General features: G+C 43.5%; 1 long non-coding RNA gene across 2 annotated transcripts in view; it reads right to left on the reverse strand.

Moving 5' to 3' along the window:
• Positions 1-25,766, reverse strand: part of LOC149462024 (uncharacterized) — a 389,135-nt gene that overhangs the window by 46,334 nt on the left and 317,035 nt on the right. For both annotated transcript variants that reach the window (XR_016312724.1, XR_016312725.1), the window contains exon 5: positions 25,186-25,266. This is a non-coding gene — a long non-coding RNA (uncharacterized LOC149462024). The remainder of the gene's footprint in view (positions 1-25,185; positions 25,267-25,766) is intronic.

Genomic DNA, 25,766 nt, shown 5'->3' on the forward strand with positions numbered 1-25,766 from the left:
ACTTCCTCCAGCTTTCAAACTGACAGCCCAACAGAGGTAAAGGCAGAAAGCTGGAGGGACAGTGTGCAGAAGCCTGACATTGCACCCATCATCTGCTGACTGCGGTGGTAGAAAGCAAGCAAAGTACCCCAACCTTTAACTGGCTCTCACAGCAAGGAGCACATGGAAGGGAGATACATGTCAAACAACAACAAAGAAAAATTCCCAGCTCACTTACCAACCAGCCTGCCAACCAACCAGTTCACATTAAAAACAGGTTTAGTTTGCACACATTTGCAAATACAAGCGTAAGCTGCAGAGCCTCTTCAAGGCACCCCAGTATTATCTGCAGTTTTTAACTACATTTTGAGAGCCTCCATAGTTGGAGCACATATATAATAATTGATAGACTGAGGGCAGGCATGCTTGGAGGGAGCGCACCCCTCCTTAAAAGGTACAGGGGCGCACTGGCCATCCAGCATATGGCACAAAGGTGTCCAGTGTGCCTCCTCACCAAATTGCCAGCGGTACAAACAAACAGAAAGCACATGCAATGCATGTCAAACAACAGCAAAGAAAAAATCCCAGCTTAACTTACCAACCAGCCTGCAACAAACTTAATTGTGTGTCCTAACATTTCACATTAAAAACAGGGGTTTTGTTTGAACACATTTGCAAATACATGCATAAGGGGGTGCACTGGACAACTTGACTGCCATTGTGCTATATTCTGGGTGTCCAGTGTGCTTCTGTGACTTTAAGGAGGGGTGGGCTCCCTCCAGGCATACCTGCCCTCAATCTATCCATTATTATGTATGTGCTCCTACTATGGAGGCTTGCAAAATTTATAGAGCTAGGACTGCAGATAATACTGGGGTGCCGTGAAGAGGCTCTGCAGCTTAAGCATTTATTTGCAAATGTGTGAAAATTAAACCCCTATTTTTAACATGAACTGTTAGACAGGACGATTTGGTTGGTTACAGGCTGGCTGGTAAGGTGATCTGGGAATACTTTGCAGGCACCCGTAGAAAAGAAATAATAAATGCATATTTTTTACCTGCAAAAATATGTGCATTTATTTATTTATTTTTTGTTAAAGGAGAACTTGTCCTTACCAAGCAGCAAATGAGAGATTCATTGTAGGGGTATATATACCCTTTAAAGGATTAGTCCACCCATTAAAGCGGAGCTCCACCCAAAAAGGGAAGTTCCGCTTTAATGACTGGTCCCCTGCTCCCCATTAAGGACTGGCACCTTTGGGAAGGGGGGGGGGGGAACGGGTACCCAAATTTTACAGGTACCCGCTCCCACTTCCGTTCACCTAGGTGTCCTCCCTCCCCGTAGTCTTTTGGGACTTGTGACATGTCCCAGAAGACTACAGGACCAATCTGGAAGTGCAGCGCAGTGGGTACCCGATTGTGAAGTCGCAAGTTGTCACAGCTGGGTACCCACACTGAAGATGCTGGCGCCCAGGGAGAGAAGACGACCGGTAAAACAAGCTGTGCTGGACCGAGGGACAGGTGAGTGTGTGTTTTGTTAATAGTCAGCAGCTACAGTTTTTGTAGCTGCTGACTTTTATTTTTTGACAGCGTGAGTGGAACTCCACTTTAAAGAAAAAATGTAAAGGTGAACCGTACACCCTCCCCACCACCCCAGTCCCTGCTGTACTTACCTCCAGGGATGTGGAGCTGTCAGCACACTGCAGCCGATCCAGCGGTCTGGGGATTTGAAATCCCTCTTTTCCGTGCAGTGCTTCTGAGACAGACCAAAGCGATTCACTATGCATTCACTGACCAATCAGAATGGGTCAGGTCCATCCTGCAAGTGCTGCACAGAGAAAAGGAGAATAGCAGAAATGTAAAAGTCCCCGATCTCTGAATCGGCTGCATGGGCACTGTTAGCTCAGCATCCCTGGAGGTAAGTACAGCGGGGACCGGGGAGTGGGAAGGGAGTACGGTGTTTATTCACTTTTAAATTCTTTCTAGAAAGGTGAACAATTTAAATTTTCCCGTGGCCCTTGATTTCCAATTTTAGACAGAATCAATTTTGCAATCTGAAGCGGCTGCTTGGAAACGTTTATGATTCACACTAGTCACACATCTGTCATTCTTGATGGTGACTGCATTAAAAGCTCCAGTATTTGCAGACAGAATTCCTTTCCTACATTACAGAGTCCCATCTATGAGTCCTCCATTGATGTGTCTAATCCCTCTGCTGACACTCATGAAGGTAACAGGCACACACCTACACATCACAGAGCGCAGACAGTCTCGCAGCATTACAAGTATCCCAAGGAACAATCAAGCTATTTCTTTCAGCCTTCAAAATAGTAACAGCAGCAGCATTGTCTTTGCCATTTCCCGCCTGGCCCTTGGGGTATGAAAGATGATAGAAAGTGACAGCTTTAGAGACGCTGTAAATATTCATAGAGGTAAACCTGCAGGCACACATACTGTCCAGGCAGAGCCAGCTTATCAAATAATAGGGAGCACCAAACACACACCGTCATTAGAGGTATGAATACACAGGATGCTCAGGTATGTGTGTTTGTCTCATTTAAATGGCATTCATTGCCTACGCACTGCGGAAATCATCATTTCAAATCTGGGATAAAATATACACCCTTACAGAGAAATTCAGAGCATTGCCTATCCATACACTGGAGATAGGTGACATCACGAAGACTGCAAGATATCCATTCACCGGAGACCAGTGATATCACTGAGAATGCAGCCTATCCATTCACCGGAGACCAGTGATATCACTGAGAATGCAGCCTATCCATTCACCGGAGACCAGTGATATCACTGAGAATGCAGCCTATCCATTCACCGGAGACCAGTGATATCACTGAGAATGCAGCCTATCCATTCACCGGAGACCAGTGATATCACTGAGAATGCAGCCTATCCATTCACCGGAGACCAGTGATATCACTGAGAATGCAGCCTATTGATTCACCGGAGACCAGTGATATCACTGAGAATGCAGTCTATCCATTCACCGGAGACCAGTGATATCACTGAGAATGCAGTCTATCCATTCACTGGAGACCAGTGATATCACTGAGAATGCAGTCTATCCATTCACCGGAGACCAGTGATATCACTGAGAATGCAGTCTATCCATTCACTGGAGACCAGTGATATCACTGAGAATGCAGTCTATCCATTCACTAAAGACTGGTGACGTCACTGAGAATGCAGCCTATCCATTCACTAAAGACTGGTGATGTCACAGAAAATGCAATCTATTCATTCACTAGAGACTGGTGACATCACTGAGAATGCAGCCTATCCATTCACTAGAGACTGGTGACATCACTGAGAATGCAGCCTATCCATTCACTAAAGACTGGTGATGTCACTGAGAATGCAGCATATCCATTCACTAGAGAATGGTGACGTCACTGAGAATGCAGCCTATCCATTCACTAGAGACTGGTGACATCACTGAGAATGCAGCCTATCCATTCACTAAAGACTGGTGATGTCACTGAGAATGCAGCCTATCCATTCACTAGAGAATGGTGAGGTCAATGAGAATGCAGCCTATCCATTCACTAGAGACTGGTGACATCACTGAGAGTGCAGCCTATCCATTCACTAGAGACTGGTGAAATCACTGAGAGCGCAGCCTATCCATTCACTAGAGACTGGTGACATCACTGAGAATGCAGCCTATCCATTCACTAAAGACTGGTGACATCACTCCAGCTCTGAGGAAGAAGGCACGTCCTTCGAAATGCGTCAGCTGTACTGAGTGGCTTCCTCCATGATGATTCGCACTGGCATCTTGCCTTTAAAGTCCCTTTGAGGACTTACATGCCTGTTTTTATTCGCTGTTTGTGAGTACCATTCTTTTACTAAATAAATTTTGGTTACTGAGGTAATGCGCAAGATTGGTGCGCTTCTTTTTGTTGTTCCTCTTCACATTTCAGCCTATCCATTCACTAAAGACTGGTGACATCACTGAGAATTAGGCCTATCCATTCATTAGAGACCAGTGACATCACTGAGAATGCAGCCTATCCATCCACTAGAGACTGGTGACATTATTATTATTATTATTATTAATATTATTATTATACAGGATTTATATAGCGCCAACAATTTGCTCAGCACTTTACAATATGATGGAATACAATACAGCAACAATACAGTTCAATACAAGAGGGTTAGGAGGGCCCTGCTCCTTACCTCACTGAGAATGAAGCCTATCCATTCACTAGAGACTGATGACATCACTAATAATGCAATCTATCCATTCACTACAGACCAGTGACATCACTGAGAATGCAATCTATCCATTCACTAAACACCGGTGACATCACTGAGAGTGCAGCATATCCATTCACTAGAGACAAATGACATCGCTGAGAATACAGCGGCCTATTAATTCACTAGAGTCCAGTAACATCACTGAAAATGCAGCCTATCCATTCACTAGAGACCAATAACATCACTGAGAATACAGCTTATCCATTCACTAGAGTCCAGTGACATCACTAATAATGCACCCTATCCATTCACTACAGACCATTGGCATCACTGAGAATGCAATCTATCCATTCACTAAACACCGGTGACATCACTGATAGTGCAGCATATCCATTCACTAGAGACATATGACATCACTGAGAATGCAGCCTGTCCATTCACTAGAGTCCAGTGACATCACTGAGAATGCAGCCTATCCATTCACTAGAGTCCAGTGACATCACTGAGAATGCAGCCTGTCCATTCACTAGAGTCCAGTGACATCACTGAGAATGTAGCCTATAAATTCACTAGAGACCAGTGACATCACTGAGAATGTAGCCTATCCAGTCAGTCACAAGAGACTGGAGACATCACTGAGAATGTAGCCTGTCCATTCACTAGAGACCAATGACATCATTAAGAATGCAGCCTATCTATTCACCTTTGACACCAGCAAGAATGCGATGGGGGGTGTCTGAGCCCCATGCAATACCGACTTTGAGAAAGAAGTTTTTGGGGTGGTCTGGTCTGGCAGAAGATTGGGTAGAAGGGCAGCTCTGTAAAAAGAAGACCATTATATAGAGGCTATATGACTTTTTTTGGGTCTGCTCTGAATACTTTAGACACAGGTCCACTTTGAAGAATCCAGACTTACAGTTAGTCCATGCAGTAGAGAAGATTATTATTCCTGACAGGTTTGGCAAATGACTTTTCGCAGAAGGATTTGTGTTTCTAGAGTTTCCCGAAGCAGCCGTAAGAAGATTTTGTAATTATCAGAAGATTTTGTAATAGCTCTGCAGGAGCCAAACGTATAATCTTGTATCAGTTTGTACCTGCAGCTGTCAGCAAAAGGCGGTGAATCAAGTCTTCGCTCAATGTGTCTCACATTCTTCACAAGCTAATGTTCAAGAAACACCCAGAATTTACCCACCGGCATTTGCACAACGCAGAGAATCAGCTGGGCGGCTTAACCCTCAGGTAAAATTAAATAAAAAAAAGGTGACAGGAGATCCGGATCACTGGGAAGGGGGGGGAGGGGGGTTGGGGGGTCTTTGCATTTAAAAACTCTAGGAACACAAAAGAAAAACCTTTAGCCCAGATATCCATTAAAGACCAACCAAACTCATTTGTTCATCTGCTACATTCCAGGTGCACAAAAATAAAAAGTCTGCAAAGCCTTGCAGTCCTTTTTCTTTGGAAAGCAGCCATAGTCTGAGTTGTGAAGCCTGTCCTTAGTTAGCATGCCGCAGAGAAGGACCCTTGCTTTCTGTGTGGAAGCAGTTGTCTCTATGTGGAGGTCTGACACGCCCCCTGCTCAGTCAGATCTTGAGTTCTCCAATCAGCAGAGAGTGTGTCAGACCTCTGTAGAGAAGAGAGACCACTGCTGCTTCCCCATAGGAAGCATAGGTCCTTCTCTTCCTGCATGCAGAGCATTTTCACCCTTGCATTGCTCCTGTCTCCTATTGCTGATGACCCTGCTCTCAGTCTCCCTACTGTCAGAGTTTGAAGCCGTGATCAGGGGCGGACTGACAACTCATGGGGCCACCGGGCAATAGGGGATCATGGGGCCCCTGTGTCCTTGCCCAAACTCAAAAAAGCCTATGAAAAAGGTACCAGGGGCATCTCATGGGGCCCCCTACTGACCCTGTACCCTCGAGCAGTGCCCGAGTTTCCAAATGGTCAGTCCGCCCCTGCCCGTGATCTAGAACTTTACAAATTATTCTGATAACCAGAGACTCTTGCCAAAAACCAGCAAAGGCTCATCTCTGCTCATCAAGGGCTTGTAGGCAATACTGGGACAAGGTCACCTATCACCCAGGACAAAGATACCAAACTGCGCCGCCTTCCCCCGGTTCATGATCTGCAAACCTATGGGATCCTACGCCCAGCAGTCTCTTGCTTGTCAAAATCACTGCCGCTGTCACTACTCCTGTCAGTCTTGTAACAGCAGGAAGGCGCCCCCATCATCCCTACAGTAAACCACTGTGCCCAGGGCAGCCGCCCCTTCCACCCACCTCTTGTCCTGGCTCTATCTGTAGGGACAGAGGAGATTGCTATGTGATGTTCAAGAAAATGTGGTTTCTCTAAAGCTACCAGTTCCAACCAATATTAATTCACGCAAACAAAAGTCATGCGATAGAGAGACAACAGTTTCACCTTAAATTGAAGCTAAACTCCATGATACTTACCTATCCTACAATGGTCTGAGATCTAGTGCCAACACTGGCATTTTCTACCCAGCTTCTTCCAAGTGTTGGGCTGCGGATATCTTCATTGGCCAGCACGGGATGACATCACTACTGCCCGAGGTGCGCAGGAGTTCATTTAACCCAGCACACATTTGAGGTGCCGTAACGTAAAATGAGCTGAATTTACATTTCAAAGAAGACTGCAAATAGTCAGGTAGGTGTATTTTATTGCAGAAGAGACATTGAATGTCTTTGCTGCTATAAAGAGCCTGTCCGCTCTCAAGTTTTGAAATCGGGGCTTTAGTTCCACTTTAAGTTTGCCCCTTTTTTGTGGGGATTTTTGTAATTTGTGATTAAAGTTTGAATACTGTTCCATTTTATTATTACATTCCATAGTTGGCACTTAAAATTGGTCGAAGGAAGAAGGGGAGCGGTCATTGATACCTGGCAGCTTGGTAGTGTTGTGTAGCATGCAACATAGACAAGGGACCATTAAATCTTTCCTTACACTGACTTGAGCAACATGTGGCTTCCTGTAGTTCCTAGCCTGGGGCTCCAACTCTGGACAGGCAGATCACAAATACTTCACGCCTTAAAGAACCTGCAGAGAAAGACTAGCCTGGCACAACTGAAATACAGTTCCAACCCCTAGACTGCTCTGTCTCATGCTGTCTCCACTAAGTTCCCAAGCATGGATCCATGCCCAAGAGAAGACCTCCATTACTATGGAATAATCAGAGGCCACAGCACGTTCCTTAAAAATAGTTGCTGAACTTTTCTGTAGAGTAGTAGAGTAGATGTAGACAAGGTAAGGACAGTCATACACCAGAATGATGGCACAAGTTGAAAACCTTCCTTATCAGGACAGAAAGCGTGACAGAGACTTGTGCCCATAAGTCATGATTGTGGTAGCTTTCCCTAAAGAAAGCATACAACCTTACCTCCCGGCACAAAGTCATTCTAGCACTCCCCCTAAAGAAGTCCAGAACCTACATTGTGACTTGTGGAAGGTCTCAAAAAGAAGAAGCAACTCTGATCTTTCCAACTGCCAATGGCTTCTAGACCCTCCCTGGACTTCTATATACAGTCAGGTCCATAAATATTGGGACATCGACACAATTCTAACATTTTTGGCTCTATACACCACCACAATGGATTTGAAATGAAACGAACAAGATGTGCTTTAACTGCAGACTGTCATCTTTACTTTGAGGGTATTTACATCCAACTCAGGTGAACGGTGTAGGAATTACAACAGTATGCATATGTGCCTCCCACTTGTTAAGGGACCAAAAGTAATGGGACAGAATAATAATCATAAATCAAATTTTCACTTTCAATACTTGGTTGCAAATCCTTTGCAGTCAATTACAGCCTGAAGTCTGGAAGGCAAAGACATCACCAGACGCTGGGTTTCATCCCTGGTGATGCTCTGCCAGGCCTCTACTGCAACTGTCTTCAGTTCCTGCTTGTTCTTGGGGCATTTTCCCTTCAGTTTTGTCTTCAGCAAGTGAAATGCATGCTCAATCGGATTCAGGTCAGGTGATTGACTTGGCCATTGCATAACATTCCACTTCTTTCCCTTAAAAAACTCTTTGGTTGCTTTTGCAGTCTGCTTTGGGTCATTGTCCATCTGCACTGTGAAGCGGCGTCCAATGAGTTGTGAAGCATTTAGCTGAATATGAGCAGATAATATTCCCGAAACACTTCAGAATTCATCCTGCTGCTTTTGTCAGCAGTCACATCATCAATAAATACAAGAGAACCAGTTCCACTGGCAGCCATACATGCCCATCCCATGACACTACCACCACCATGCTTCACTGATGAGGTGGTATGCTTAGGATCATGAGCAGTTCCTTTCCTTCTCCATACTCTTCTCTTCCCATCACTCTGGTACAAGTTGATCTTGGTCTCATCTGTCCATAGGATGTTGTTCCAGAACTGTGAAGGCTTTTTTAGATGTCGTTTGTTAAGCTCTAATCTGGCCTTCCTGTTTTTGAGGCTCACCAATGGTTTACATCTTGTGGTGAACCCTCTGTATTCACTCTGGTGAAGTCATCTCTTAATTGTTGATTTTGACACACATACACCTACCTCCTGGAGAGTGTTCTTGATCTGGCCAACTGTTGTGAAGGGTGTTTTCTTCACCAGGGAAAGAATTCTTCGGTCATCCACCACAGTTGTTTTCCGTAGTCTTCCGGCCAAAAATGTTGGACCTGACTGTATACTCCCCAAAATTTTGGACACTTATGGGAAGAACATCTGTCTTAAAAAGGACTTTATAGCAGTATACTGTACTTTCAGAGTTAGAAGAAGACAAACCAGATACTTAATTAGTTCAAGAAGCTTTTACATTTGTATAATAAGGGGTATTTATGGATATTTGTATTGTTTATTTCAGTTACTGCAGTTAGTGGTTTTATGATTCTATTCATTGGTCTTTGTACTGCTCTGCCACTTAAAGTAAGGGTTTCCAAACTTTTCTGTATGACGGCCACATTGTATATTTTACAAATATTCAAGGATGGGGGGGTCCAAAAAAAAAAAAATCAGAGCCCCACATTTACTTAAGGAACCCCATCAGAGTCCTCCTTACACAAGGGTCCCCATCACAGACCCCCTTACATCAGGATTACATCTTATACCAAAGTCCAGTTAAGTGGAGAACCCTGAGTTAAAGGATAAGTGCACTTTCAAACAAGGTACACTTATCCTTACCCTCTTCCTCCCCTCAATGTGCTAAACTACTCCACCTCCCCCTCCCAAGATGTATGCATACTTGCAATCTGGTGATGATCCCATTGATCCCTATATGATCCCACCGCATAGGTCTGGTAAGCACACTAAACAAACAAACAAAAAAAGACTTACAGTTGTGGCCAAAATTATTCAACCCCCACTGAAATTGAGTGTTTTGGCCAGTTTGACATTGCTTTTGATCATTCAGTCATCTTGCTTACATTTACATTAAAGAGGCACTTGTAGGTCAGACAAATATAACATAACAGTTATAATGAAATAACCACAAATGTCTTTTCTGTGCTCACAGCATTATCAGTTTTATTCAACCCCCAAGTGACATTCAATCTTAGTACTTAGTACAGCATCCTTTTACAGTTATAACAGCTTTTAAACGTGAAGCATAGCTTGACACAAGTGTCTTGCAGCGATCTACGGGTATCTTCGCCCATTCTTCATGGGCAAAGGCCTCCAGTTCAGTCACATTCTTAGGCTTGCGCACTGCAACTGCTTTCTTTAAGTCCCACCAGAGGTTCTCAATCGGATTTAAGTCTGGTGACTGCGATGGCCACTCCAAAATGTTCCAGCCTTTCCTCTGCAACCATGCTCTAGTGGACTTGGAGGTATCCTTGGGATCATTGTCCTGTTGAAAGGTCCAACGTCTCCCAAGCCTCAGGTGTGTGACGGACTGCATCACGTTTCCATCCAATATCTCCTGGTACTGAAGAGAATTCATGGTACCTTGCACACGCTGAAGCTTCCCTGTACCTGCAGAAGCAAAACAGCCCCAAAGCATGATTGACCCTCCACCATGCTTCACAGTAGGCAAGGTGTTCTTTTCATCATAGGCCTTGTTCTTCCTCCTCCAAACATAGCGTTGATCCATGGGCCCAAACAGTTCTAATTTTGTTTCATCAGTCCACAGAACACTATCCCACAACTTTTGTGGTTTGTCCACATGGCTTTTGGCATACTGCAGTCGACTCTTCTTATTCTTTGGAGACAGCAAGGGGGTACGCCTGGGAGTTCTGGCACGGAGGCCTTCATTACGCAGTGTGCGTCTTATTGTCTGGGCTGAAACTTCTGTACCCACATCTGACAAATCTTTTCTCAGTTCCTCAGCAGTCACACGGGGACTTCTCTCCACTCTACGCTTCAGGTAGCGCACAGCAGTCGAAGTCAGCATCTTCTTTCTGCCACGACCAGGTAGCGTTTCAACAGTGCCCTTTGCCTTGAATTTGCGAATGATGCTTCCTAAGGTGTCTCTTGGTATGTTTAACATCTTTGCAATCTTCTTATAGCCATTGCCCTTCCTGTGAAGAGAAATCACCTCTTCTCTTGTCTTCCTGGACCATTCTCTTGCCTTCACCATGTTTGTAACCACACCAGTAAATGTCTAGAAGGAGCTGAGTATCACAGTCATTTTAAAGCTGCCTAATTGGTGCTTATTATGCTTGATTGCTGCTCGGTGACATCCACAGGTGTTTTCAATACCTGATGGAAAGCACCTGTATGAACCTCTGTTCTTCAGAGTGGTAGTCTTTAAGGGGTTGAATAATTGTGGCAATGAAGAAACCACATAAGAACCATTTACTACTGTATTACATAAACAATTGATGTCATTTTAGTTGCATTTGGGTAGTTACAACGTCCTTGTAGGATTTGATTCTGAATACAATTCCAAATGTACACTATAGTCCCTAAACCCCTTTACAGCATTGGGGGTTGAATAATTTTGGACACAACTGTATGTAGCACATTTCTGCAATACTCAAATATTATATATTTATCTCTTTACAATGCTGCAAATACATACCAATTGATCCTGCCAGATATCCAGTGAGCCCCTAAATTCTGCACTCTGCTGCTGCTGCACTGAAATCCCAAAGAATTGCTCACCAATGCATGTAATGTCAGTAAACGTCTTACTATGGGCAGCACAGTGGCTAAATGGTTAGCACTTCCGCCTGGCAGTACTAGGGTCGTTGGTTCAAATCCCAGCCACGGCACCACCTGCCTGGAGTTTGCATGTTCTCCCTGTGCCTGCGTGGGTTTCCTCCGGGTACTCCCACACTCCAAAGACATGCTGGTAGGTTAATTGGCTCCTGTCTAAATTGTCCATAGTATGTGTATGTATGAATGTGAGTTAGGGACCTTAGGTTGTACACCCCTTGAGGGTTAGGGACTGATGTGAATGTTCAATATATATATGTAAAGCGCTGTGCAAATTGACAGCACTATACAAGTACCTGAAATAAATACTATAACGCAGATGTGTAAATGAGCCCTATATGGCTCCTTTTTGCCTAGCTGGCTTACCCACCGAGCAATGATTGCCTTATGGATAGATTGTAAGCTCCAAGGAGCAGGGCCCTCCTAACCTTCTTGTATTGAACTGTATTGCCTCCCGTTATATTGTAAAGTGTTGGCGCCATATAAATCCTGTATAATAATAATTATGGTAAACACCCTTATGGCCAGTGAGTGCCATATAGAAATTCCGTCTTTTCCATGGGTGGCCCTCTTGCTTCTAGAACATGGAAGCACATTTTAAAAACATATGTTTGACTATAATCCCCGGCAAATTCCTCTTACTCCTTCCCCTTTACCAGACAGAAATCCGGCAGGAGGTGACAATAAGAACAGGCTTTGCTGCTTCTAATTTAATAAGCGTTTGCAGGAAGCGGCCTCGTTAATTCTATAACTACTCAAGCAAGAAGCGTTTTCTGGCGACACATTTAAGATTTCTGGATACGGTTGCTACAGATACTCGAATGTCATTCTATATTGGCTCTGTAGAAGAGTCTCATTAATGTCTAGCGAGCAAGAATTTCATGATAACACCTCGCCGTTCTAATTACTTATTTCCTCTGTAACGGGAGAATGTCGCAGCACAACAATACGGGACACCCGGATCAGCTGTCTGTCTGAGGTCACTGCCAGGTTGCCTTTTGTCTTGTAGGATAGAATATGGGTGAACAGGTCCAACTGAAACGGCAATACGTGAACTCTTTACATTGCCTGTGAGACAGATACAAATCTAGATATACATGCGTTCCATTGAGCGCCCTCTACATCTGCCTTTCAGGGAATATAAACCCTAACAATCAACTTCTCCTATTTGCTCCCTTTTGATGTGTTTCATTCGGTAGAGCAAACTTTGGGGACTACAAAACATCTCCAACTAATGGTATGGAAAAGAGGAAAGGCAGAGGTGTGCTGTAGTCTCCTCCAATCCTGGGGTACCTTTTGCTCCTCCATAGATACAGTACAGTGGGTGAGTGTTGTCACTCTACGGCAGAAGTGTGATCACCAAGTGAAAAAAAAAGTGAAAAAAAGCCTTAAAGAAGAATTGCAGGTATGGGTATTTTATATATGTAGTTACATTGATCCAGCTTGGAGCAATGTAACTATGTATATACCATACTTGGCAGATGCCATTGGAAGCTGGAAACTGTACTTACTCTATTGCAGACACAACTACTCCAGTGATCTCCCCTTGCTTCTGGGTCCCATGCCAAGCGGCTGCTTTGCTGCATTCTGAACACAGGAGGTTGGCCGCTGGGCACGCGCTCCATTTGGAGAATGCTTTACATTTTTCCATTGAATGCAAAGCGTTCTCTGACTGGATGAGGTGGAGAGCACGACAATACTGCTGAAATCAGAGAACACATCACATTCAATGGGAAAATGCAAAGCAAGCAGTGAGTGGAGTCCATACCCAGTGGCCAACCTCGTGTTCAGAATGCAGCAGGGCAGCTGCTCGGCATGGCACCCTGAAGCAAGTGGAGATCACTGGAGTAGCGATGTCTTCTACAATAATTTCCAGCTTCTAAAGCCCTGGTGCCCAACCTTCGGCCCCTAGGGCTGCATGCAGAACTTTGGTATATGATGTCCTCAGCAGCCTGCAGTGGGAACATTGATCTCTACCAGCATCATGTAAGATGTGCCCAGTTTCATAGTCTTTTGTAGTGTATCACCAGCTAAAAATGTATCCTGTCCACAATCTCTGACCATCGTTTCTTCTATTAGGTCTGCAGTTTCTGACAGTCCACTCAAGAATTACATATATTGAACATTATGTGCAGTCTTTGGTGATGTCAGGGGCCACATTTGAGGCCCCTTTAGTTTATAAATTGACAGCTACTGATGTAGAGGGATCCCATAGATATAATATGTACAGTTATATTGGTCCAAGCTGGAACAATTCACTATGTATAAAATATCCATACCTGACAGTCATCTTTAAAGGAAAACAAATGCAGCCACCAAATCTAAGGACTGGTCATCTGCAATATAATTACATAATTACATGTCTATAATGCCTTTATTATAACACTTCTTGGGGGATACCACCCAGCTACCACTCCCCGTTCTACACATGACAGGGCACCTTTATTTGTGCATTTTGAACTGTGCCCAGCTGGGTTTTGACCATTGCTTATAGGAAAAAATGCAAGGAAGTCAAAATTAAAGCAACAAAAAATAAAAGCCAACAAAAGGGCCTTGGAAGATCAGCTTCTATTGCTGTAGACATGTCCCCAGAACTACATCCCCCAAGAGCTCTTTCCCAATGCACAATATGTGAGCATGGTCTCAAGAGTCAAGGCAGTGGCATTGTTTTGCTGGGAAAGAAATCAATAAAAACATGTGAAAAGGGACAGAGGGGGCCAGGGATAGACAGAAATTCCATACTTCAACAGGCAAGTCTGTCAAAGTCGATTAGAATTTTGGTGCAGAAAAGGAACTTTGTTGCCAGTCCAAAGAGGAAGTTAGAAGCTCACCAAATTTCTGTCACATCAACAGGTATTTTTTTAACTGCGTTTTTAAATAGATACAAAATTGGGAATTGTACATGTATTACAGAGATGACTAGTTGTCCTCAGCTTTCCTTGTCGAATAATGGCCAGTATCATCTGACAGGGAACTGTCTCCAGTTTATGACTGGACAGTGAAAGATGAAGCAGCACAGTGTTGAGCTCATCTTCTTATTAGTCCGATTTCTCCTACTGTCAGCATGCTTTATGTCAGAACATGAACTGATCGGCTCCCTTTGTTGCTTTTTCCTCTCCCAACCTGAGCTCTGCTGTAGAGGAGACTGCAAGAGGCTGACATGAGTCATTTTCAGGTACTTACACTGCTTGCATTTATAAAATACCAATGTTTTAAAAATTATATATATATATATATATTGTGGCAGGCGCAGCACCCTTTGGTGCCTAGTGCGCTGTGGCATTAGAAAAATTATGCAATTGCTGTTTCTTTGTTTGATTAGACTGACTTTACTCTGTAATTCCTCCAATGCCGCTCTATGGATGCAGTAGGTTTAAAGAGCACACCGAATACTTTAGTTAACTTCTTTAATAACTTCAATCTTCTTCATATAACTGCTTACAATGGCTTATTTCTTTCATATTACAATGGTTTAATTCGTATTACATTGGGTTGATTCGATAGCTTATCTCGATAGGTTCAATAGATTTGATAAATTCGTTCTGTATATTTCGATAGATTGATAAATTCACTTGGATTTATAAATTCGTTAGATTACTCTACAGTGACTTGATTCGTAAGTTCGGTGGAACTACCTACAAGTAAACACATACAACAGTTTTTACATACAGATCTACCTGCATTACTAAACAACAGAGGAACACACAAGTGCATTAAATACCTATTTGGCCTTCTCTGCTTCCATAAAGCTTTTCTGATTGGAACTTTGTCTGTTTCCTCTTCTGTCTGGTGAGCATGTGTCTCTAGAAAATCCTAGCAGGGAGTTTTACACAGGCACAAATGTGAAACTGGCTGGGATTGGTTAAGGCTCTGTACAGTATGAGGCTGTATGTGATTGGCTCACCTTTAACTAACTCTTAAAGGCATATTTTCCTTTTTTGCTTCTGCTAACACAATGAATATAGAAATGTCATATAACAATCAAAGACATAAATCACAGCAATGATTCTGCTTTTGGCTTTAACATATTCACATATATACTGTACTGAGGTTATTGGCAGGTTTGGTATACACATATATGTGAACCATAATAACAACCTAGGACTGGTCTTAGCTAGCCAGCTACATATATATATATATATAGATAGAGATATAGATATATATATAGATATATATATATATATAGATAGATAGATAGATAGATAGATAGATAGATAGATAGATAGATAGATACACACACACATATCTATCTATCTATCTATATATATATATATATATATATATATATATATATATATATATAAACATGTTCCACACAAAACACTTCCCCCAAAAAAATAAATTCTTTTTTCCCACATTATCTTTCAGCCAGACAGGTTGCGTCTATACTAAATAGTAGCTATTAAAGACACATTTAACATCCATTATTTAATTAAGCCATTACTACAATTCGAAAATAAGTGGGAAAAACAGGAAATGTCTCTTGATGGAAGTTACACTTCCTCTCATGGAGAAATGACAGCAGATCATCGTAACTCAACAACATAACTCTTCACTGCCAACAGCTTGGCACGATGATGTACCCTTAACGTGAAAATAAAGGTTTCGGCTTCCTGTTCCTTAAGTTACCTCAACACAATAAAAACAAGTCTCAGAGCAGGAACGCATTATCTGTAATCTGATTTGTTAAATCAACATCCGTATTTGAGACTCCTGGGTACAATAAGTACTGAGGAATCAACACAACATAGTATCTGATTTTTTTTAAGCATGATTACCTAGGAACAGAGAAGGATTCTTCGAAGAACTTAAAAATGGCAGGTCATACAGCCACACAACAACCACTAAGGTAACAAAGACTTGAGTGTCTATAGCATGGATTCTCAACCAGGGTTCCATTAAACTTTAGGGCTCCTCCAGAGGTTGCTAGGGGTTCCTTGAGCAATGAGCAATCTGTAAGGGGGTAATTCATCCCAACGACCATAAGTATTAGGAGCATCCTTCACACTGACCATCACACTAATGCATTATGAGTTGTAAATACAGTAATATTTTGCAGGGGTTCCCTGAGACCAGAAAGTTGGCGCAAGGGTTCCTCTGCGTTAAAAAGGTTAAGAAAGGCTGGTCTATAGCATGGGTTCTTAACCATTTTACATGTACAGACCCCCAATGGATTGACCAATATGTCCCCATTCTCCCTTCTTCGGACTGTCTAAATCATCTGTCTAAATCATCATCATCACCAGTCATAGTGCCACCCCCCTCTGCCTATCCCTCCACTGGCTCCCCATTGCCCAACGCATCAAATTCAAACTACTCACTCTGACCTACAAAGCCATTCACAACACTGCCCCTAACTACCTCACCAACCTGATTCCCAGGTACAACCCTACCCGTACCCTTTGCTCTTCACAAGACCTCCTTCTATCTTGCTCCCTGGTCTCCTCCTCCCACGCACGACTGCAAGACTTCTCCAGGTCCTCCCCCATCCTCTGGAACTCACTACCCCAATCCATCAGACTGTCACCTTCCCTCCTCACCTTCAGGCGCTCCCTGAAAACCCACCTCTTCAGGAAAGCCTACCCCACCCTCACCTAACAGCCGTTCTCCTTCATTCCTCCTACCACTCCATCCCCCACAGCCATTTCCTCCTGTACCACTACCCCCTCCCTTCTAGATTGTAAGCTCGAAAGAGTAGGGCCCTCTAACCCCTCGTGTGCTGTTTGTAGTTGCTGTACTGTTTCATGTATTGTCCCCCCCCCTCTATTGTACAGCGCTGAGCAAACCCTTTGGCGCTATATAAACTCGATGTAATAATAATAATAATAATAATAATAATAATAGTGTACCAGTAAGACTTTAAATGGTGTCTGCAGCTTGGTCTTTACTTTCAATATGGATAGCTAGAAACAGAACAGCCTAGAGCTATAGTTTATGTATGGCAATGTATACATAGTTGCATTGGACCAGTTTGGACCAATGTAATTATGTATTTGGCCTATCCTGGAGATGGGCTTTAAATGAGGCAGTTCATCATAATGATGGGTCAATACTAATGAAGGGGGAAAGGTGAAAATGAGCAGGCAAGCCACAGCATCAAATGAAAATGTTGAAGCTTTGTCAATCAGAACAGTTTAACAAACCTAGGGGGGTTATATGTTCCTCCAGGTTCTGGTTCCTCAACCTATTAGTACCATTTCTGCCTGTAACTATGAGTACTTTAAGTAGTTTGAACATCATAAAAGTCCATAAAAGCATTAAATGACAAAGTGCAGCTTGTGAATGGAGCTGTCTGTTCCAGTAACACTTCTGTACTGATCATTCCTGGGGGCCAAACATCTAATTTATAAGTCACCGTTAAGTCCGAAAAAGAACCGGAATTACATAAAGCCCCTGGAAACAAACAAGTTGTCTATTTCTTCTACACATGACAAACGTCCCTCATAAACACATGACGAGGACACAGTGGCCCTCTTATTACTGCTCCCCATGTGACCTTTGTCTGCTTTTTATCCCCGGGTGATCTATACTCTATAGATAACTCAATTAAGACATAGAATACATACAACACCAGCTTCCCATATGTTCTGCAAAGGCCTCTATACACAGCTCACATCATTTATATAGAAGAGTTTATGTAAGAGAGATTTTCATAACATTCATGGATAAACATGTCAGGGTCTCTTTCATAAGGATATGAAAACAAGATATTTAAAGCTAAACCACTTACAAAAAGGAAAAACTATAGGACTGCTAACTAAATAGTACTGTTCTTATCCCAAAAATAGTTTTCTTTGGGTAGGGAGCCCCCACAAACATGTTACATAGGAAGTAGCTACGTTCATATAGCCAGCCACCCAAACAATCCAACAATTGCCCATATTGGCCACTTAGACGGTGAGATCTTTGTGTAGAGAGTACCCTGGATTGTGGATTCCTGGGTACTGAAGGTAGTTATTAAGGTAATAAAGGAATTTCCACATACCACACACTGCTTGATCTTGGAGAATAGCCTTAAAGTGGAACTTCACCCTCCCCATTTATTTTAACTTTTGTTACCTTTTTGGGGGAACCCTCCTCACACTTCCTGGATTCTTGCCTAGGCAATAATGATGTACTTGATTACCTGCAGCCTCCTGAGATGCTCACATCACGCATCCCAGGAGGCCTTGGGGTACTCTGTGGCACCTTTCTTCCAGGTTCTCACAGCACCGAAACACAAGACACCAAAATTCCCATTGTAACTGAAACTTGTCTTTTCACTGATTTGACTCACACCAATTGAGGTTGGTCTTGCCGAGTTCTTGCGGTTTTATCTAACTGGTGGAAGAAGTAGGTGCTTAGATTGGCTATGCTTGAGGTAGGTGACCACAATGTGGTGATGTTTCCTAGTTTTCCAAACAACAGCCAAAAGGAAGGGTAGTGGTACTCAGTTTGCAGAATTAAATTGTTGTCTCAAATCTCTTTAAGTCTTAAAGCACAGATGCTTTATTGTCTTTTGCACATGTATCACAACTGTGTTAGCCTGGAGTGGCCCTTTAACAACGAGAAGCAGAAGCAGGGCGATTATCCCTTTCAACGCCCCCCCTCCTTCCACTCAGGATGAATACAGATCAACTTTGACTTTGAAGTTCCCTAGAGCCAGAGTGGAAGTCTGACTGCTAGGTGAACTCACCCCTCCTTCCCTGGTCCTGCAAGGCAAGTGTAATCCAGAGAGCAGACATGAGAAAGAGCAGAAAGGAGGGGAGGTCTGGGGGCCTCCAACTATGTAAACCTGGCAGAAAATGGTTTATATGAATATCAGCTGTTCTGGGCTGAGGGCCAAAAGTCGATTAAGGCCATCTGAAAGGAACTTGTCAGGATAGCCTGCGTGATTCACAGTGTTGAGACTATGGCTAAGAATTACATGGGGCCACGTGGTGCAGGCTGCTGACGTCAAGGGCTGCTCGTGCCCCATCTTGGTAGCAGAAGAGCTTAGGGCCTGATCCTCTGAACTGAAACAAATGTTTGCACCATCACCTGTCACTCCTGCCTTGTGATTGTTATACGGCTGTAATTTATTTCATTATCTTCACCCTGGAATCTACACAGTTTTCACAGTGTACCTTTGATAAAGGATAAGTGCATCTGATCTAACCAGGGATATTTTTCTCAGAAAATAGGTGTAGGAACTCCCCCCCCCCCTTCTGAGTCACCCATGGTCTCCACCCCCTACTCACCTCCAAGCACCCTCCCTTGGTTCCACAACGTACCCACCTCCAAGCACCCTCCCTTGGTTCCACCCCCAACCCACCTCCAAGCACCCTCCCTTGGTTCCACCCCCAACCCACCTCCAAGCTCCCTCCCTTGGTTCCACTCCCAACCCACCTCCAAGCTCCCTCCCTTGGTTCCACTCCCAACCCACTTCCAAGCTCCCTCCCTTGGTTCCACTCCCTACCCACCTCCAAGCACCCTCCCTTGGTTCCACCCCCAACCCACCTCCAAACTCCATCCCTTGGTTCCACTCCCAACCCACTTCCAAGCTCCCTCCCTTGGTTCCACTCCCTACCCACCTCCAAGCACCCTCCCTTGGTTCCACCCCCAACCCACCTCCAAGCACCCTCCCTTGGTTCCACCCCCAACCCACCTCCAAGCTCCCTCCCTTGGTTCCATTCCCAACCCACCTCCAAGCTCCCTCCCTTGGTTCCACTCCCTACCCTCCTCCCAGTCCTGCCCCCTTTAGAGAATACAGAACCAAGTATAATTTTGTGCTGCTAGGTAATTTGTATGGAATTTGTGAATGATAACAAGAAAAGCAGTAAAACAGATCCTCTGCAGCCAGCAACAAAAGACCCCCACTGTAACAGTCTCCCCTCAGCAAAAAAATAGATCCCCCCCACACAACAATAGAACTTCCTCCAGCAACAATGGACCCCTGCAACAAAATACCGCCCCAGAAACATTAGAATCACCCCAGCAACAATAGACTCCCATCAACTAGCATCCATAGATTCTTCAGCAGTCAGCTACAATAGACCCCTCCCTCAACAGTAGATCCCTCCCAGCAACAACTGACTACGTGACTGCACTGGCCAATGAGAAATGCTTCTTTCTTCTGGCAAACCTTAATGGCAGTAGAAGCCACTCCACTTCCTCAAACTCAGTCTTTCTAAAACTGAGCTCATACTATTTCCTCTAGCCTGTGCCCCCTCCCCTGACTTCTCCATCAAGATCAATAATACAACCATCAGTCCCTCCCCTCATGCCAGGGTACTAGGTGTACTAACTAACTACTAAGCAACTTATTCACTCCCTGGTTATCTCTCACCTTGACTATTGTAACTCCCTCCTCATTGGCCTACCTCATCACAGGCTATCCCCCCTTCAGTCTATCATGAATGCTGCTGCCAGACTCATCCACCTTACTAACTGTTCTGTATCAGCCACCCCTCTCTGCCAATCCCTCCACTGGCTTCCCATTGCCCAACTAATAAAATTCAAAACATTAACAATCACATATAAAAACTCAATTCATTTAGGTATGTAGACATGATGAAGACGACTTGCTGACGTTCGAACTGAACATCAGAATGGGGACGAAAGGGGATTTAGGTGACTTTGAACAAGGCATGGTTGTTGGTGCCAGACTGGCTGGTCTGAGTATTTAAAAAACTGCTGATCTACTGGGATTTTCACACACAACCATCTCTAGGATTTACAGAGAATGGTCTGAAACAGAGAAGATATCCAGTGAGCTGCAGTAGTGTGGACGAAAATGCCTTGTTGATGTCAGAAGTCAGAGGAAAATGGTTAGGCTGGTTGCTGCAACATTCAGATGGTAGGGTCAGAATTTGGAGTAAACAACATGAAAGCCTGGATCCATCCTGCCTTGTATCAAAGGTTCAGGCTGGTGGTGGTATAATGGTGTAGGGGATATTTTCTTGGCACTAGCAAGGTGTACCTAATAAAGTGGCCGGTGAGTATAAATGGCCATTCCCTGTTCTATACCTCACCTGCTGTTTGCGACAGACCAAGGCAAAAGAAGGGGCCAGCTCTTGAAGGCAGGATTTATACACTGGTGCAGAGGGTTAGTTCTGTGATAGCCAGGATCTGCCAGGCTATGCTGCTGAAGGTCACAGATGGTGCGCCAAATCCACAGCAACAGACTTTTTGACCTTATTCCTCATCAGCAAATGAAGAGGTCTACAACCAAAGTCCAACCAGGGTGGTGCAGCAAATCCCAGCATAAACAGCAAAACACCAATTCATCTCGCTAAGGTCCTCACTTCTACCTATGGAGAAGCATATATCACACATAATTGGAGTGCTGCATCCTGGGATATCTCACATCTAAGTATCGGCAAGAGACTAAATCTGAAAGTTATGTTGTTTGATATCCTGAAACCTGTTCTTACATCGTGGTGTATCCTGTTTGCTGAAACCTGTTGCTGCATGCCTTAATATCTGGCAATTCAGGTCTTAATAAATACACCATCTTTCTCAACCTTTTTACCCTAGAGGAACCCATGAAATCATTTTTAAACCCCTGACAAAATGAATTCATTGGGAGACAACAGGACGAATGCCCCTTACAATGGCAGTCAGTGAAAAGAAAGCCCCTTGGCTACACCAGTTATATATATTTTTTATGTACTGTTTACTTTTTGGTATAAAGGAGGGTGTTGGCAGCTTTAAGTAGTTTATTCATCTGAGCGCAGGAGGTCCTACTATTATTTCCCTTGCAGTGGTAGCCACACTGCCACTCTTACCAACAGCTAAAAATATCAATGGTGTCATGGGATTGGCTCTGCCAATTAGCTTTGGACTAGCAGCTATGCAGGCACCATCATATAGGAGGTTAATCAGCCACAGCTCAAGGAACCCCTTTCAACTTTTTGGTTTAGAATGGCTGGAATAGACTCTTTCTGTGATAATGGTGGCCAGTGTCCCAGCTTCTCCCCAGCATTTCTTATCTCAGAGCTTGACATATAGGCTGTGAATCTAGGATCCAGCTAAAAAAAAGTTAGGAGCCAGTTTGTTTTAGCGTAGTATGGGTTGTCAGCGCCCAGGCAACTTTTGAGTAACAAGCTTAATGTGATGTGATTTGCTCCATGATAATCACAGCAAAACCGCACCACGTTTTAGGTGCCATTGACAATAATGACACCTGAACCTGCGTTTTGCAATCACAGCAATTCTGCAGCAATCCCAAAACACCCAGGTGTGCATGGAGCCACCCTGGTTCACACATATGCGATTCTGGATGCTTTTTCAAACTCACAGATTCCCATGACAGGCTACATCAGCCTTTCTCAATCAGGGTGCCTTGAGGTTTCTTTAGGGGTGCCTTGGCAAAATGTCTAAAAATTGCATAAAAACATGTATACAAGCCAGCGGGTGGATCAAGCCTGCCTTTTAGTTACACAAAGGCCACGTGTTTTCATTGTGCACCATTATGACCTTCTAGCCGCCGGCATCCAGCCAATGTCATCTGCCTGCACAGCATCCTAGTTTGACCCTCCCCTGTCCTTCTCCATCAGTGCTGGGGTCACATTAGCTCAGTGATGGAGAAAAACTGAGGGAGAAGAGAAACACTGGAATACTACTTAGTGTGTAAAAGTGCATTTGCTTTGGAAGAATAGATCACCTCTAATGTTGGGTGTCCTACATGTGTGGATGTTACTGTGTTATATACAACAATGAGAATAGTTTTTCACATTTTAGAATGGGGTGTCTCCAGACTGTCCATAATTTTAAAGGGCGCCTCAGGACTGTCCATAACTTTAAAGGGTGCCTTGACTGAAAAAAGGTCGAGAAACACTGGGCTAGATATTATGTGTTCCTATTGAGGTGATTCACACAGATGAGATCCACATGCATTGTGTTTTGAGTGCCATTACGGAAAGAGTCCTGTGTGAGTTTATAGCGGTGCGTTCCAGACTCGCAAGTGATGGAGTAGAGTGGCATGCGGAGACAAGTGTTCACATAGGATTGCTATTGATAGGAGTTTTAGCATTGAAGTCTATAGGAGTCATTTTTTGCATTGAAGTCTGCAGGAGAAGATTTTGAATTGAAGTCTACGATAGACAATTTTGCATTGAAGCAGTGTGTGAACCCAGATATCAGGACGCAATTTCTAGTCGCCATGGCATTTTTCAAGCCCTGTTTTATCTGACCAATGTATAAGGCAGTCCATAGAGGAGTAATTTTTTTTTTTCTTTCAATCAGTGGCTTGGAAGAAAAAACTGACTAGATTCCCCCATCCACACAAATGTGGATGGGGAAATACTCCCCGCTGCGCTATTGTGTTCTGACAGTGGGGAGAGTTCCTCACCATCAGAATACCATCAGAATACACTGAACGGTGTTGCAGGCTATAGCTTGCAGCACTGATCGACTGGGTAAAATATATATGACAGGAAGTAGTACAAGAGTCATCAGTGGATAAACTTTAATACAACCTCCCTGCCCATAACGGATCAAAATTTTCCATTCCCTGCTGAACCGTCTGAATTTTGATCCATGTATGGCCAGTTTAACACACATACACTTTCAGGTTAGACAGGTGGATTCTAATGAGGTTAAGATACAGGGATGTGGACCTACAGTAGATCTGTAAACCTGACCAGTCCAGACAGCTGAGGCCAAAGCCAGCTACCCAAACATAATGGGAATCGCATTCTTCCACTTCCAAATAAATACAGTACAAAAAATAGCTACACTATGGGGGAGATTTACTAAAAATGGAGCACTCAGAATATGGTGCAGTTGTGCATGGTAGCCAATCAGCTTTTAACTTGAGCTTGTTCAATTAAGCTTTGATCATAATACCTGGAAGGTGATTGGTTTCGCTGCAGAGTTGCACCAGAGTTTGCACTCTTCACTTATAGTGAATAACACCCTATATGTATTATGTGGAAGAGTTTCTTCACATTAACTGTAAATTAGAAGTAGTTGGTCATACTCAACTGGACTTCTTCTGTAATGTTGAAGAGGACTGATCCAAGCAGCTTCCCCATTTCAATGAATATTGGGAGCCTACCCCAGCATTTATAGCCAACTGGGTCATTCAGTCACCTAATCCAGTGACCATGGTCTCAACATGTCAAGACAGATGTTGATTGTCCAAGAAGATGACGAAAACGTGTGGAGTTACATAGTTACATAATTAGTAAGGTTGAATAAAGATAACAGTCCATACAGTTCAACCTTATAGGGGGTGGGGGTGTGCTCATGTCAAAAATTCAAAAAAGTTGGTGTAACCACCTCGTTCTATCTCTGTAGTCCATTCACTTTCAGGGAGCTGGAGTACCCAAGAGAGAGAGAAACACAGGTGGTGTCTTTGTTCACCATACTCCAGTTCTAACGGACATATATCTTTTGGGTGGACTAAGCCTTTAAACTCTTAAACAAATACTGTTTTATTAAAGCAGCAGTTGATTGATTTGCAATCATTTGGCACTGAAAGACTGTTGAAGGATTCAGAGTTTTCAAAAACCACATTCCCAATCTGTGCTTTCTTGCATGTTGTCCCAGTGGAGTCACATTTGCCACCATTCACCCAATATCTAGATTTTCCATCCTTTAATTAATAGTATGGACTGTGTTAGGTCCATCAGCACCCCTTACTTCACCATTATCAAAGTCCAAAAATCTAACAATCCTCATTTGCAGACATCTGTCCTTTTAACCCGCCGCTTGAACATTTTATAACTGCGACAGAACGCAAAGTGGATTCGGCTGGATCTACATACGCAAATGTGCCTCCACCTGCATTTTGTGAATATGACCCTTATAACTGAAATCTAGTCTGATCACTATTGTATGACATCTCTTTACAGTGCGGTCACGTGTTGTCTTACCGAGGCCCCTTTAATGCTGCATTCTTCTCTGTCCGACAGTATCTGATCTATGTCCTGGCAGGCGCTTCCTTTTATTTCCGTCTGGGAAGAGAATAATAATAACAATGAACAATATGACATGCAGGGGAGTCCAGGTCAACAGACTTTCATTACAGCTGCAATGCGATATCACAGCTTATTTCTGTGTGGTTTACATCGAGAAACGTGCTGCCATCTGTGGATGTTGGCACACTGTGAGCATTCTTGGAAGGGTCTGTGTCACTGCTAGGCAGTCAAACATATCGTGTATCCCTTATAGGGCAGGTCCTCCTTTCCAGGGATAGACATAGCTTTCAAAATGAACCTGTCATCAGGTTGAGGACATTCTGGCAGTAGCAGTAAATGTGCTTTAAAACAATTCCTTAGGGACCTCTATAGATACAGGTACTGTGGAGCAATTCATCTTTAAAGTTTACAACTCCAGCACTGAAGTTGTTCTTTCAGCAGCTCAGCTCGCCCTCTCATAATTTGTGCAAAGTGTAAATGTGGCCAGGTTAGGGACAAATAAAGTGGAAATAAATGCTCATATAATTCTACTTTAA

The sequence above is a fragment of the Staurois parvus genome, unplaced genomic scaffold (genome assembly GCF_062004578.1).
Source record: "Staurois parvus isolate SC_StPar_1 unplaced genomic scaffold, SC_StPar_1.0 ptg000187l, whole genome shotgun sequence".
Lineage (NCBI taxonomy): Eukaryota > Metazoa > Chordata > Amphibia > Anura > Ranidae > Staurois > Staurois parvus.